The sequence below is a fragment of the Anolis carolinensis genome, chromosome 4 (genome assembly GCF_035594765.1).
Source record: "Anolis carolinensis isolate JA03-04 chromosome 4, rAnoCar3.1.pri, whole genome shotgun sequence".
In the NCBI taxonomy this organism is placed as follows: domain Eukaryota; kingdom Metazoa; phylum Chordata; class Lepidosauria; order Squamata; family Dactyloidae; genus Anolis; species Anolis carolinensis.
In genome coordinates, this window is record NC_085844.1 from 109,139,778 (window position 1) to 109,152,751 (window position 12,974).

The window sequence follows — 12,974 nt, forward strand, 5'->3', positions numbered from 1 at the left end:
ACTGGGAAGGGGAAAAGGAAAGCTTAGTTCACATTATGACAAGAACAAGTCCTGAAAAGATATAAGAATCAGATTGCAGCTATCCTTCAATATTAGCACTATTCACAATTTTATGGCGCTTCAAATGAAAACTGTATACAATGATCATTTGTGGGTAAACATTTGTACAAAAGTGCAGTTATTACGAAAAGGTGTTTTCAAAAATAGGCACCAGTGAAAATCATTGTATTGTGGGAAATCATTTACAAAATACACATGTTGGTCAACATTGTATACAATTCAGTTGTTTTTTTCCAAGTTGCAAAATCATTTGGAAATCAAATAGAAAAAAATAGCATGGAGAAATATGAGACTGAGAAAAATCAGTAGTACAGAGAGAACACCGTGTAGTGAACTGGGTTTTGGACTATGATGCTGAAGGGTTGTTGTGTGCTCTATGGCCATGTTCCAGAAGTATTTTCTCCTGCCATACAACCCAGAAAACACACAACAAGTCCATGATCCCGGCCATGAAAGCCTTTGACAAACATGCTGAATCCCTTCTCTACTATGGTAGTCTACTGGGTTAACTTAGGCATGTCACACACTCTCAGCTTCAGAGTACAGCAAAAGCCAAGCCCCATTGAACTATTCTTGCTAAGAGTCAAAGATCAGAAATGACTTGAAAACACACAGCAACAAGCAGCTAAAAATCTTATGTAATGGCTGAGATGCTTTGCCAACACGCTTTAGCATTTTTAAATGAGAACACAGCTGAACAACCCACTGGCAGTGAGGAAGGATCTCTTGTAAAATGGAAATTGAGTCACTGTTGAACATGGGAAGATAGCACATGAGGGTATAGTATTGTTTCCAAAGCACAATGCAACAAGTTAAAAGACGACGAGGAAAAATATGGCGCATGGGTCTCCAATTCCCATCCAAATGGCCTATTCGTTTATTTACTGAATGTCCTACCACTGGGCCACTGTGCTTTTAGATCAATTCTGAACATTTCAAAGAGATAGAAAAGAGGTTGAAAATGGCAAATAAGGATGGGGACATTCACTTGCAAATATTTTCTCTTTCTGTACAGACCTTAAGTCAGGGCATGGTGTATGGCAAACTGCATATATTCTATGGAAACAGTCATAGTTGTCATGCCATTGATGGCTAAGAAATAGAAGTGTATTTGCTGTTACAACAGGTTGTTTTTCTTCTTCTGCTTAACAGCAGCAGTGGCCCATGCCTGGAGAAGAACTACCAGCATACAATACAAACATAGTGACATCATCAGTCCTTGACATTTTGAGATGTCATCAATGAGTCTCCAAACAAAGCATCAGATAGCCTTGGCCTCTCAACTTGTATTTCTGGGTAGTATCAATCCTCCATTCCACCTTTAGTTCTTCACACAATACCACTACTTCAATTTAGATGGTATTGTAATAGAGACAAAGGATGTGGAATCAAAGTGTTGGGGGCTCTGTAATGAGCAAATTTAGGCTGCAACTGCATGGCCCAATTAACACAACTGTAACTACTAACACTACTGTAACCCTAACACAACTGTAAGATTCTATGTTATAGAATCTTGGGAATTCTAGTTTAGTGAGGCACCAGCACTCAGGGAAGATGAAAGGCTTTGTAATAACTCAAATCCCAAGTTCTCAAACTTTTAAAATAAAGGGCCAGTTCATAATGCCTCAGACTGTTGCAGAGGCTATAATTTGAAAAAAAATAACTAATTCCTATGCACATTGAACATATCTTATTTGTAGTGTAAAAACCCCCCACAAATAAAACAAAACAAGAAAGGACAATACAATATTTGTTGCTACTAGAGATTTACAATAGGTTTTTTCTAAGTAACAGGGAGGATCAGAACCTTTTCTGTTACAGCTGCCACAACTTAATTGGGTGTGTTATCAACTTCTGCATAAAACAAGGCACTAAGTTTGCAAGCTTTGAGCTTTGCATTTAGCTTAGCTTGATGGCTCGTTGAGAGCTGAAGAAGCTGTTGCTGGGGGTGGTTATGCAGCGTCCTGAGCAAGAAGCTGTTTGGAATGCCAAGGAAGGCAAGATAAGAACATTCTACTAAAAACAAAGTTGTAGTTTGTTTGCATGCTGTCGTTTGAAGAAGACCAGAGATATTGTTTGTTATTGGTGAGAATAACTCTTCTGTTTTGTTTTGTGTTTTTGTGCAATGAATAGAACTAAATTTTATTTTCTACTTTAAAGCAACAGACTCGTGTATTTTTCTGAGTTTTTATCACACTAAGAGTTAAAAAAAGAGGCCCAGTGGCGAAGTGCGTTAAAGCACTGAGCTGGAGACCGAAAGGTCCCAGGTTCAAACCCCGGAAGCGACGTGAGCGGCCGCTGTTAGCTCCAGCTCTTGCCAACCTAGCAGTTCGAAAACATGCCAATGTGAGTAGATCAATAGGTACCACTCTGGTGGGAAGGTAACGGCACTCCATGCAGTCATGCCGGCAACATGACCTTGGAGGTGTCTATGGACAACGCCGGCTCTTTAGCTTAGAAATGGAGATGAGCACCAACCCCCAGAGTCAGACATGACTGGACTTAACGTCAGGGAAAACCTTTACCTTTAAGAGTTAAGAGGGGCTGAGATATTCTGCGGGCTGCTATCATTATCCTGACAATATTTACAATGAAGAACACTTTTAACCAACATAAACTTACCAGTATTTCAATGGGAAGTGTGAGCCTGCTTTTGGCTGATGAAACAGTCAAGTGAATTAGGATTGATGTTGCGTGGCTTCAAGTTGTTTCAAACTTAGAGTGACCCTAAGTCTAAAGTTTATGGCAGGGGTTGGGTAAATTACCTTAAAGGGCCACATTTAGCCTGCAGGATATAGTTTGGGGACCCCTGTTCTGTAGTGTTGAGTCATGGCAATTAAAAAGTGGAGTCAAACTGCATGAATTCTACAATGTAGCCGTACCACTTAGCCTACAACTGTAATATCTGAGTTCAGTAGTAACCCTCCCAATTGGCCGAGATAGAGATGATTTCCTTGATGTACTGTGGTTGGTTGTTCCCCATTGCAAAGCAAAGTATTTGAAGTTGGAAAAGTATTGTGATCTTGAAGGATCAATCAAAGTACCCATTGGTCTAGAGAAGACATATAATAGAGAAAGAATGGAAATTAGAGCGAGATGAATCAAAGCAAGAGATTGCCTTTTACGAACTCTCCTTGGTAGCGTGGTTATGAAGATGTCATGATGGATGTGGTTTTTACCCAAGAGTTATGCTTAAAGTCAATGGGAGGTGTTGGTGTTGGTTCTTGTTTTGTTTTTTTAAAGCATGACAACATGGTTGGGTAGAGAGCAGTTTATGTTGTTGTTATTTGTGGCTGGAGTTTCAGTGTTGTATTTTACATTTTTAAACCATCTCCCTTCATTCATGATGTTGTGCTGTTGACTTTTTTTGACTAGAAGCAAGCAAGAAGATTCCTGTGTTGCTCTGTGACATGACATACATTTAGAAATGAGGAGGTGGGAACCATCTGTCAACCTCTTATATCATGAGGGTAGAAGCAACGCTCTGCTCCCTGAGAACGACAAATGTAACATGTTGTTAACACACAATGCAATGTGTTACTTTATTCCTCCTAGAGTGAGTAACATGACAACATGAAGAGGAAGACGGTTCAAAGAGTAAAGGGGTGTTTTTTAAACAAAGCATTGTTCCAAGGTGTGTGGTACCTGCTTCCATTTCTGTTTCAAAAACTGCAGTTTCCTGACTGAATTAAATACATATAACTTTATTCTGTGGACTAAAAGCTGGGGTGTGGGGACATAAAGTGTCTTTTTATATAAAGTTCACTGGTTTTTGTCTGAACTGGAAAGAATTCTGAGAACATCTGCTATTGTTAGTCCTGTCCATCCCCACCTTTTCACAGCTCAGAATGTTTTTTTCCCCTTTCTAGCCTATTGTGTGTTTGAGTTGAACAATTCCACCATTTTTAAACCATCTCTTTCGTACATTTCACAAAAGGGAAATCATTTTCTCTTCTCATCAAACAAGCTCAGCAATTACAGTCGTTTATAGCTATCTGTATCAAACAATGAGCATATTAATTGCTGAGGGTTGGGCTACATGAGAAACCATGTCAGCAAAAAATTATGAATGTGATTACATTGTTCAAATGTAATGAACGGGAATGGTGTTTCTCTAGACAATGAGCCTTTCTTTCCATGACCAAAAGGAAAGCGTTCTGATTTTCATTATAGATAAAGAGTTGTTTGTCCTCAAGGGAGATTTTCTTTTGCTCTAGCTCACACTTTTTTCTTTTTAGATTCAAACAGCCCTGATGCTCTTCTCTTGCATTTGTATGCAGCAGTGAACTCAAACTCCAGTAGGTTTTATCCACATTTCTTGTATTAGAGCAGAGTATTTGGACAGAAATATTTTCAATCAACCTCTAAAGTAGCCAGCTATGGTTTAAATACACAGACACAGAGAAATCTTTAGTCTGCCTCCCTCTGAGAGTATTGTCAGTTAAGTGTAAGGGCTGGACTAAAAGAAATGTAATTAAGTTTGTTAACAAGCAGTTACTTTACTATCACACTTGCTCTTGTGTCAAGGTCTTTGGGACACATTTTGTACATATTTGACTTCCATACAAAATATCTATTGATTAAATAAGGAGACATGGGTTGTATTTTTAATTGCTATATTCTATCCGGGGTGCCATGCTTCGTTAAATTATATGTGATAAAGTGGACATAATTTTACTTCGATCAGAAAATCTAAGGTTCACATTTTCCCTTAGTCATGAAGCTTAGTGAGTGTCTGGGGTACATTACTTTCTCTCATGGTACATCTAAACTGTAGAGTTAATGCAGTTTAACACCACTTTAATCATGTTGACTCAATGCTATGGGATTCTGGGATTTGTGTTTTGGGGACACACAGTGCACTTGGGCAGAAAAGGCTAAAGACCTTTTAAAACTGCAACTCTTAGGATTCCATAGCCTTGATGCATGATAGTTGAAGTGATGTCAAACTGCATTAACTATGTGATGCAGATGCACCCCAGAGTAGCCTACTTCTTAAGGCACTTGTAAAGATAAAATGAAATTGCTGGAGGATTGTTTGTATCATGAACGTTCAATGAGAATTTGCAATCATCTAACTATAAGATACCTTTATGAGTCCCCTAAGGTATCTTAAAGGCAAAACAACAACAAAACAAATAACCCTAATCCAATCAACCAAAGGAAGCAAATTTTATTTTATGTCATTATCACATGCAAAACAAATAATTGTAGAAATACTTCATCCAGCTGTGTCAAATTACTATTTTGTGTTTAAGGATTTTGCTTGCAAAAATTTTGAGCACCTCCTTTTAAGAAAACAAAACAAAACCATTTATTTTCTGGGGAAACAAGCTTTCTGCATTTTTTTTCATTAGTGTTCCAAAATATCTTCAGCACAAAACAGTGTTTTCTGATACAAATAAACTTTTTACAAAAGTTCAGTAAAATGAAAGTCTCACGAGGTTTCATATTTTTGACAGAATGTTTTTTTTCCTTTTCATTGAAAACAAGAAAATGAATCCTGTTTTAAGTTCACAAGTAACATACAACTGATTAAGGGTTTGAAGGAATATGCAGAAACCAACTCTTGAGACACTAGTGACATGAGAGATGGAGACTGGGTGGAACCATTCTAGCTTTACCATAAAATTGTGAGTGTGGATCAGTTCAACTATTATGCTCTTTAAGATTGGTGCTGAGTGACATGTCTTGTTCCTTATCACCTTTTTTGAGAAGGATTTACACTGACGTGGATGAGATAATGACATTTTACTAGTTCCTGTCCTTGAAGAACCTAAAAAATGAACAAAAGTATTATCCTTTTTGCCCCTTGGCTATTTCTTGTCTTCATCTTAGGGTGAACATGCAATATGAGTTGTCATTTCCTTATATGAACTTAGGTTGCACAGGGGCCCAAATGAAACAAACACAAGCTTAACTGAACTAATGGAGTCAAATAAAATGATCATAGTTACAAATGACCTGGGATGTTTGAGATTGTCCAATAGTTGTGGCTTTGGTTTCTAATCCTTCCCCTCAATATCAGCTCCCTCCATGTATTATTTCTTTGGAGAGTAGCTACCATTTGAATATATATGTGTGTGTGTGTGTGTGTAATTAACAGATTTTTCCACTTCAGATTTTCATTTACATAATGAAACAGAGGGAAATAAGTGTCAGAAATGGCCAGTTGTCAAGCAGGTGTAGGTTAGAAAAATACTGTATTCCCATTAGTTGTGAAGAAGTGCTGATTGGACAGGGCCCTTCCAGACAGGGATAAATCCCAAAAGAGACTGAGATCAATCCCAGATTGTCTCGGGTTTAAGGCCACACAGAGTGTGTGTGTATGGGGGGCAGGGGTAGCTAGATGCCCTCCTGGGTCAATCAGGAATTTCCTCTCTCCCCTCTCTAAAGCTCCTGATGTATCAATTTGACATGACAAGAGCTTGGTCAAGATGCCTGCAGATGGCAGCATGCCTGTTGGCCAAGTTTAGGGGGAAAATGGGTGACTGGGAGGGGAAGATTCAGTGACATCACAGTTCTTCGGGCTCCTGGGGCTTAAAGACATAGGATGGCAATGGGGATTGACCCTTGGGATCATGTAAGGCAGTCCTGAGAGTCAATCCCCACAGACTCAATACCTGCAAAAATCTGGACCTTATTTAAAGGTCCGGATCTTTGTAGGTGTTTTTTTTAACCCAGAAATCTAGGTTTACCATCATGGGTTTTGGCCCTGTCTGGAAGGGCCCACAGATAGATATAACTGATTTTAATTTGATTATATATTTCTGTGTGGCAGAGGGTTCAGTTGGATAGACTGGTATCTTCCGACCTTATTATTCTATAATTTCATTTTATGTTAAACTACCACTGAAAGAATTGCCTCAGCAATTTACTGATCAGTTTTTTAAAAAGCCTCCTAACAACAATAGAAAATGTGTCCTTAGGCCTGTGCCAGCTGTCTCATTAGGTGGAGTGAGTTGATCACTTTAGTTGGCAGATGTAGTAATGGAAGCCACCTGGCTGTTCTTGCTGAACTCCACAGCTGTTCCCTTCTGTCACAAAACTTGTTTTGGGCTCCTAAACTTACTGTATGTCTCAGATGAATAAAAAGGTGTCTTTCTCTTGTCACTGTTGAAGTAAGATTGAACTACCATCTCACATGGAATAAGGAAAATATATCTTGTTCTTAGCCCCTCTTCAGTGTTGTAGATAAAACAAGTAGTACAAAAAGAGGGAAGGAGATGTGAAAGTAGATTCAAAAGGTAACCTTGAACACCATTTCTTAAAGTTGCTACTTTTTATAATGAGATGGAAACTGTTTGAATAGCTTTTGCTAGCACCATCTATATCTATATCTTATCTATATCTATCTATCATCTATATATATCCCATTTATATATCAAAAATAAATGCGACCATTTCTGTTCTTATAAGCTGCAGACCAAGAAGAAAATTTAAAATGTAATATCACAAGTTTACAAAAAAGGAATGAGGAAGTGGAGGTGTATGAGTGGTTTTCAGCAGGGGCTATACATACTTTATGTTTTCCCTCATGGAGGAATATGGAACAGAATGGACTTTATTCCTAATTTCTCCAAAAGTGAAATAATAAAGTTACACCACAGAGTTAGGAGAAGGTCACAAATATTCCATGTAAACAGAGGTGACATTGTGAATTCAGGATACACTGTTGTAACAGCCTATCCATAACCTTTTATTACATGTCTACATTGGTATAAAGTCATGGAACAATATGGGATAATATGTTTTTTCATGTCATTAGATTTGTGGATGGGTCTCTGAGTAGTAGTAACAACAGGGAGTTGGAGAGTAGGCAGGCAGAAAGGTCTACTCAAGAACAAGATCCTATAGAAGAGCAACAGCAGAAGAGGATTCGGCAAATACTTACTGAACCCACTGATGAAGAGTCTTTTGAAGAGTTTGATGGGGATGATGGGTTTGACAATGAAGCAGTTTCTATGAGAAGTGCTGGGAGTGACACTGATGAGGTTGTGGATGAGATGGATTGGACAAAAGTAGCAGAAGTGGGTGAGGAGCCTACAAGTAGTGGGACATTCAGAAGATCTGTTGCGAATGAAACTTGAAGGGAAGATGATTTATCTGCTGTTTGGAAGGATGTAAGTAGAAGCAAGAGAAGGGCCGCTTGGCAGGCAAGGCAAAGAACAGCTCGGGCAGCACAACTGGCAGCTGAACGTGGGGTGTTGTCTGATTCTAGTTTGGAGGAGAATGCAGGAGCAGGTGAGGGTGGGGTATTGGCTGATTGCAACTCAGAGGAAGGTTTGTAATAAAAGGAGGGTTGGTTGCAATAGGGACCTTGCGACTGGCAAAGTGTATGCTGGGTTGCATGTTATGCTGGTCGTGATTCCTGAACTTCGTGGATTCTTTGTGATTTGCTACTGTTCTTGGTTTGGACCTCGGATTGCTTCTGGACACTGTGTTCGTTCTTGTGCCCTGACTTTGGATTGGACGCTGCTGCTGTATCCTGTTTGCTGTGGATGACTCCTGGACTGGATTGACTTGCTGTTGTATCCTGTTTGATGTGGATGACCCCTGGACTGGCTTGATTACGACTTTACTTCATCTTGGAATGTGTTCGCTGAAATGAATGAGGAGTGTTTCTCCTCTTCTGGGTATTTTAGTTAGTGGGTTGGGATTTTTTAGGACTTTGGGACTCTGTTTTACCTCCTTTTTGACCGGTTGGTCTGTGTTTGTTTTTGAATACTATTTTGCTGCTGTTAAGCATTTTTGATTCTATTGAGCTGTATCTTCATTAAACTATTGTTACTTTGTACTTGGGACTGACTTCGTGGTATCTGTACCTTGACATTAGACATGTAGCCATGAGCTCATGCAAGATGGGGAAAAGAGAGCCTTCAGTCTTCTGCTGGAGCTTCAACTGTTATTATTGCATCAATGTAATCACGTAGGTAAATGCCAGAAGGGTGAATTCAGAAGACTGTGGTGAAATCACCACAGTCATGGTGAAAGCTACATTGGCATGTGGAACCATCTCATACTTTTGAGTTACCTTTTTTGGGGCGGGGGGGGGGGGGAAGATTCATTATCTCACAAACATATTGCATTTCCCAAACAATAGATTTTGTTTGCATAAAACAAAATGTAGAATAACTTGCTCCTGTTCTATGTCTTCCCTCACAATGTTGTATTTCATACCACCCACACCCCACGATAATTTTTCTCCCTTCCCCGCTGCCCTAATAGTCCATCTGCTATGTGTTCATCACACACTGGAGATTTTCCCCACTTTTTTGTAGTTCTGCAAACTTTGTGGTTTCTCCCAAGTCTTGGAATACATCTGTCTCATAGAAGGGTAATGACTTTAAGCCACATCTGCAAAGACACATGTTCCTTAATATAAGAAACAGAATAAATGATTTTTAGTTCTTTAAACAATTCCAATTTTGTCACAAGCCTTTTGAATTTCAAATTCCTAGAACCTTTTAAAGTAGCAGTATTTTTCCTCTCTCTCCACTGACTAAAATACTTTCATTTCATTAAAAGCTTTTGTGAAAAGGTACAATTATTTTTTTCCAAAGTAATTTTCTTAATTAAAAGCACTAAGATTTTTTTAAAACCCAGTCAAACATGTAGCTGTGGGTTCTTTAGGATCTATGGAACATGAAGTTAACATTTTGTATATAGCATTTACAAGAGAAAGGGGTTTACAATCTTTGGTTATGTGATTTAAAAGGTACTTTGAGAATATTCTTGCTTTGATCACAAAATTTGTAATCTGCTTCAAAAACTATGCTGTCTTGGGCAGCTCTGACAGTGAGGACAAGGATTTGTAAGAAGAGATGGGTTGGATATGGAAACCAATAGCCCTCCCAGCTTGCGTTAGTCAGTGCAGGGGTATTTTCTTTGACAAAATATCTGACTTCCCAGAAGGAGGACCAAACAGAAGCCAGTACATCAGGGCAGGCTGAGGAAGGTAGGTGTTCTATCCGTTTTACATGCTGCTAAATGCATGTATGCACAATTAGCAGAGAAATAGGCTCTACACAAGCAACACTTGAGAACATAAAATAAGAGGTTATCAGGTTTGCAGTTTTGTTGCTGGAGGCAACGTTTTGCTTTGTGTTTAAACTCTGGGCACTTTGGATTATTTGGCTTTGTTGACTCTGGACTGAATCTTTACTTTTGTCTTTGGCTTTTGCCATCAACCTTGCAGACGTTTTTCTTCAACCTGGCCAGCTTTGTTGTTACTCTGGAACTCTTGATATGACCACATTATTTGGACATGAGGTTTGGACTTTGTATTACCTGCTACTATGGGAGTGTGCTTTAAGAATGTGACTGCTTATTCTTATAAATCATTTAAATTGCCCAAGGAGTCAGGATAGGGCTGGATGGGAAATCAAAAGGAGAAAAAGGGAATAAAGGAGAGGTGGGGGGGGGGGGGGTGGAGGAAAGAAAGAAAGGGAAGAAAGAATGAAATCAGGAAAAGAGAGATGGGATGTGTTTGACCAGGGGCTCTCAAACTATTTCATCCGCGGAGCCCTTCTTGAAGCAAAAGTTTCTTGTGGAGTCCCAAACATGTTTTTATACTATATTATATTGTATATAATGTATATATATTTGGAATGGGCAAATTTTTTGAACAACATAAACTTAATAGTATTCCAATGGAAGACCCCAGGGCCATCTAGCCCAGCACCTTTCTGCCATGCAGGAAAAGAGGAGGGAAATCTTGGCAGGGAAGGGGAAAAGGAGGCAAGCACGGAGCCCTCAATATGCTTTATGGAGCCCCAAGGGCTCCACGGAGCACACTTTGAGAAACACTGCTTTAGGATATTCCAGAGAAGCAGGCTGGCAGAAAGGGGCACGGTTAGATTACCGATATTAGTGACCACAAGCCTTTGTCCCAAAAGTGCAGAAAGGAATTATGCCGGCCCAGAGAAACACAGGGTGTATCTACACTGTAGAAATAATGCCACTTGACACCAATTTAATTACCACATATCTATACTATGGAATCATATTAGTTTCCTTTGCCAAAGATCACTGGTTCCTAACCAAACTACAACTCCCAGAATTCCATAGCATTGAGTAATGGCCGTTAAAGTGGTATTGATTTTTATTAATTCTACTGTTTAGAGGCAGTCTTAGTGAGCCTAGTTCTAGAAAATGAAATATTAGTCATATAAAAGTAATATTGTTATCTGTAGAAGGCACTTATAGAAAAACCTACTAATTACTGGAAGGTCTGCTGATCTTATAAGCTGTTGACCGTCTCTAGCTTCATAAATTCATTCTCTGTGGCTGGTGAAACACCAAGAGCAGCAAATAGAGAGGGAGAGAGGGAGCTTGTGGACTGTTAAGAGAACTAGGAGAAACTAGGTGAAGATATTGTGTGGTTCCATATGCTATCACCCAATGTGTGTAAGCAGTGATAACTCCCCACACCCATCCCAAGATCTTGGAAACCTATAGGACCCTTTACCATTAATCTTCCCATAGGTCGGAAATAACAGCAAGGCTGTGAACAGTGAACACATAAAGCAAATGTTGCCAACGTATCTATGTATGACTCTAAGAGAGGAAAACTATGATAACCTTGTTTGCTTACCCTGAGACAGCACTATGTATTAAAAAGGAAGTTTTGGAGAACTCACTGTAAAAGTAGTTAAAATTAATTTGCTTCCATTAGTAGAGATTTAATACCACAATCATACACTAACTTATCACATTTATCCCATATATCTGTAATAAAACCTGACATTAATATACAATTTCAAGAATAGGAATGTCTTTCAATATATTTGAAGATGTTTTAGAATTAGTGAAGCACCAAATACTTTCATGAAACTATTAAATCATAATTGGCTTACTTCTGAAGTTGATTAAGATGTTGGAGGAAAAGAAAATAGGGGATATGTCTGTCTGTCTAATACGTAAAAGTTATTTTCTACTGCTTGGCTTCTGGACAGTTAAGCTTAAATAAAAAATCCTGGATCGGATATACTAAGCACCACAGTTTCAGTCAACTGTAGTGATGATATTTCAATCTTTCTTACTTTGTACATCTGTACAATGTCTTCAAGAATGAGAATTGAAGAACTCATGTGGGATTTTGAGATAGGAAGGGTTCCCATCTTATGTAGATCACCATGACTAAATAATAGGCTTGCTCAAATAATTCGTTTTTCCCGTTAACCGTTATTAATTCGTTATTTTCGTTTGTTTTGAAGCAATTTTGAAGCATTGGTTGTCCACACGTCTGATATCGCGGTTTCGAATCGCGAGAGGCCGTTTTTCGTTATGTCGTCGTTTTCTTCGTTAGGAAAAAAAAGCTTTTGCAAATCACCCAAACCATTCAGGCCCTTTCCTTTTGCCCCTCAGCAAAAGGGGCGTCACGGGCTCAGCCAATGGGAGGGGGCGAGGGGGAAGGAGGCCGAGGAGGAGGAGGAGGAAGACGGAGGGGGGAAATGGCCGCCGCCGCCTCGCCTCAGCTCAGGCCTGGTGTCTCTCTGAGGCGGGAAGGTGGCGGATGGAGCCGAGACCGAGAGAGACAGAGAGGGGCCCGGCGGTGAGGTTTTGATGTCTGTGCAAAGCTAGGCAAGTGGGGTTTATATATCTGTGGAAGGTCCAGGGTGGGAGAAAGAACTCTTGTCTGTGGGAGGCAAGTGTGAATGTTGCAATTGGTCACCTTGATTAGCATTGAATAGCCTTGCAGCTTCAAAGCCTGGCTGCTTCCTACCTGGGGGAATCCTTTGTTGGGAGGTATTAGCTGGCCCTGATTGTTTCCTGTCTGGAATTCCCATTTTCTGGGTGTTGTTCTTTTACTGTCCTGATTTTAGCTTTTCTGTAGCTAAAAATGCATATAAAATTGATTCTATAGGGAGGATAAGTGATTGGATTTCAACTCCTACAGCTTGGCTTTCTCT

At 39.4% G+C, this 12,974-nt stretch overlaps 1 long non-coding RNA gene across 1 annotated transcript in view; it reads left to right on the top strand.

Annotated features, from left to right (window-relative positions):
* The first annotated feature begins 1,940 nt into the window (after positions 1-1,940).
* Positions 1,941-12,974, top strand: part of LOC103279393 (uncharacterized) — a 60,940-nt gene continuing 49,906 nt past the window's right edge. The window contains exon 1 of the long non-coding RNA XR_010005153.1: positions 1,941-2,145. This is a non-coding gene — a long non-coding RNA (uncharacterized LOC103279393). The remainder of the gene's footprint in view (positions 2,146-12,974) is intronic.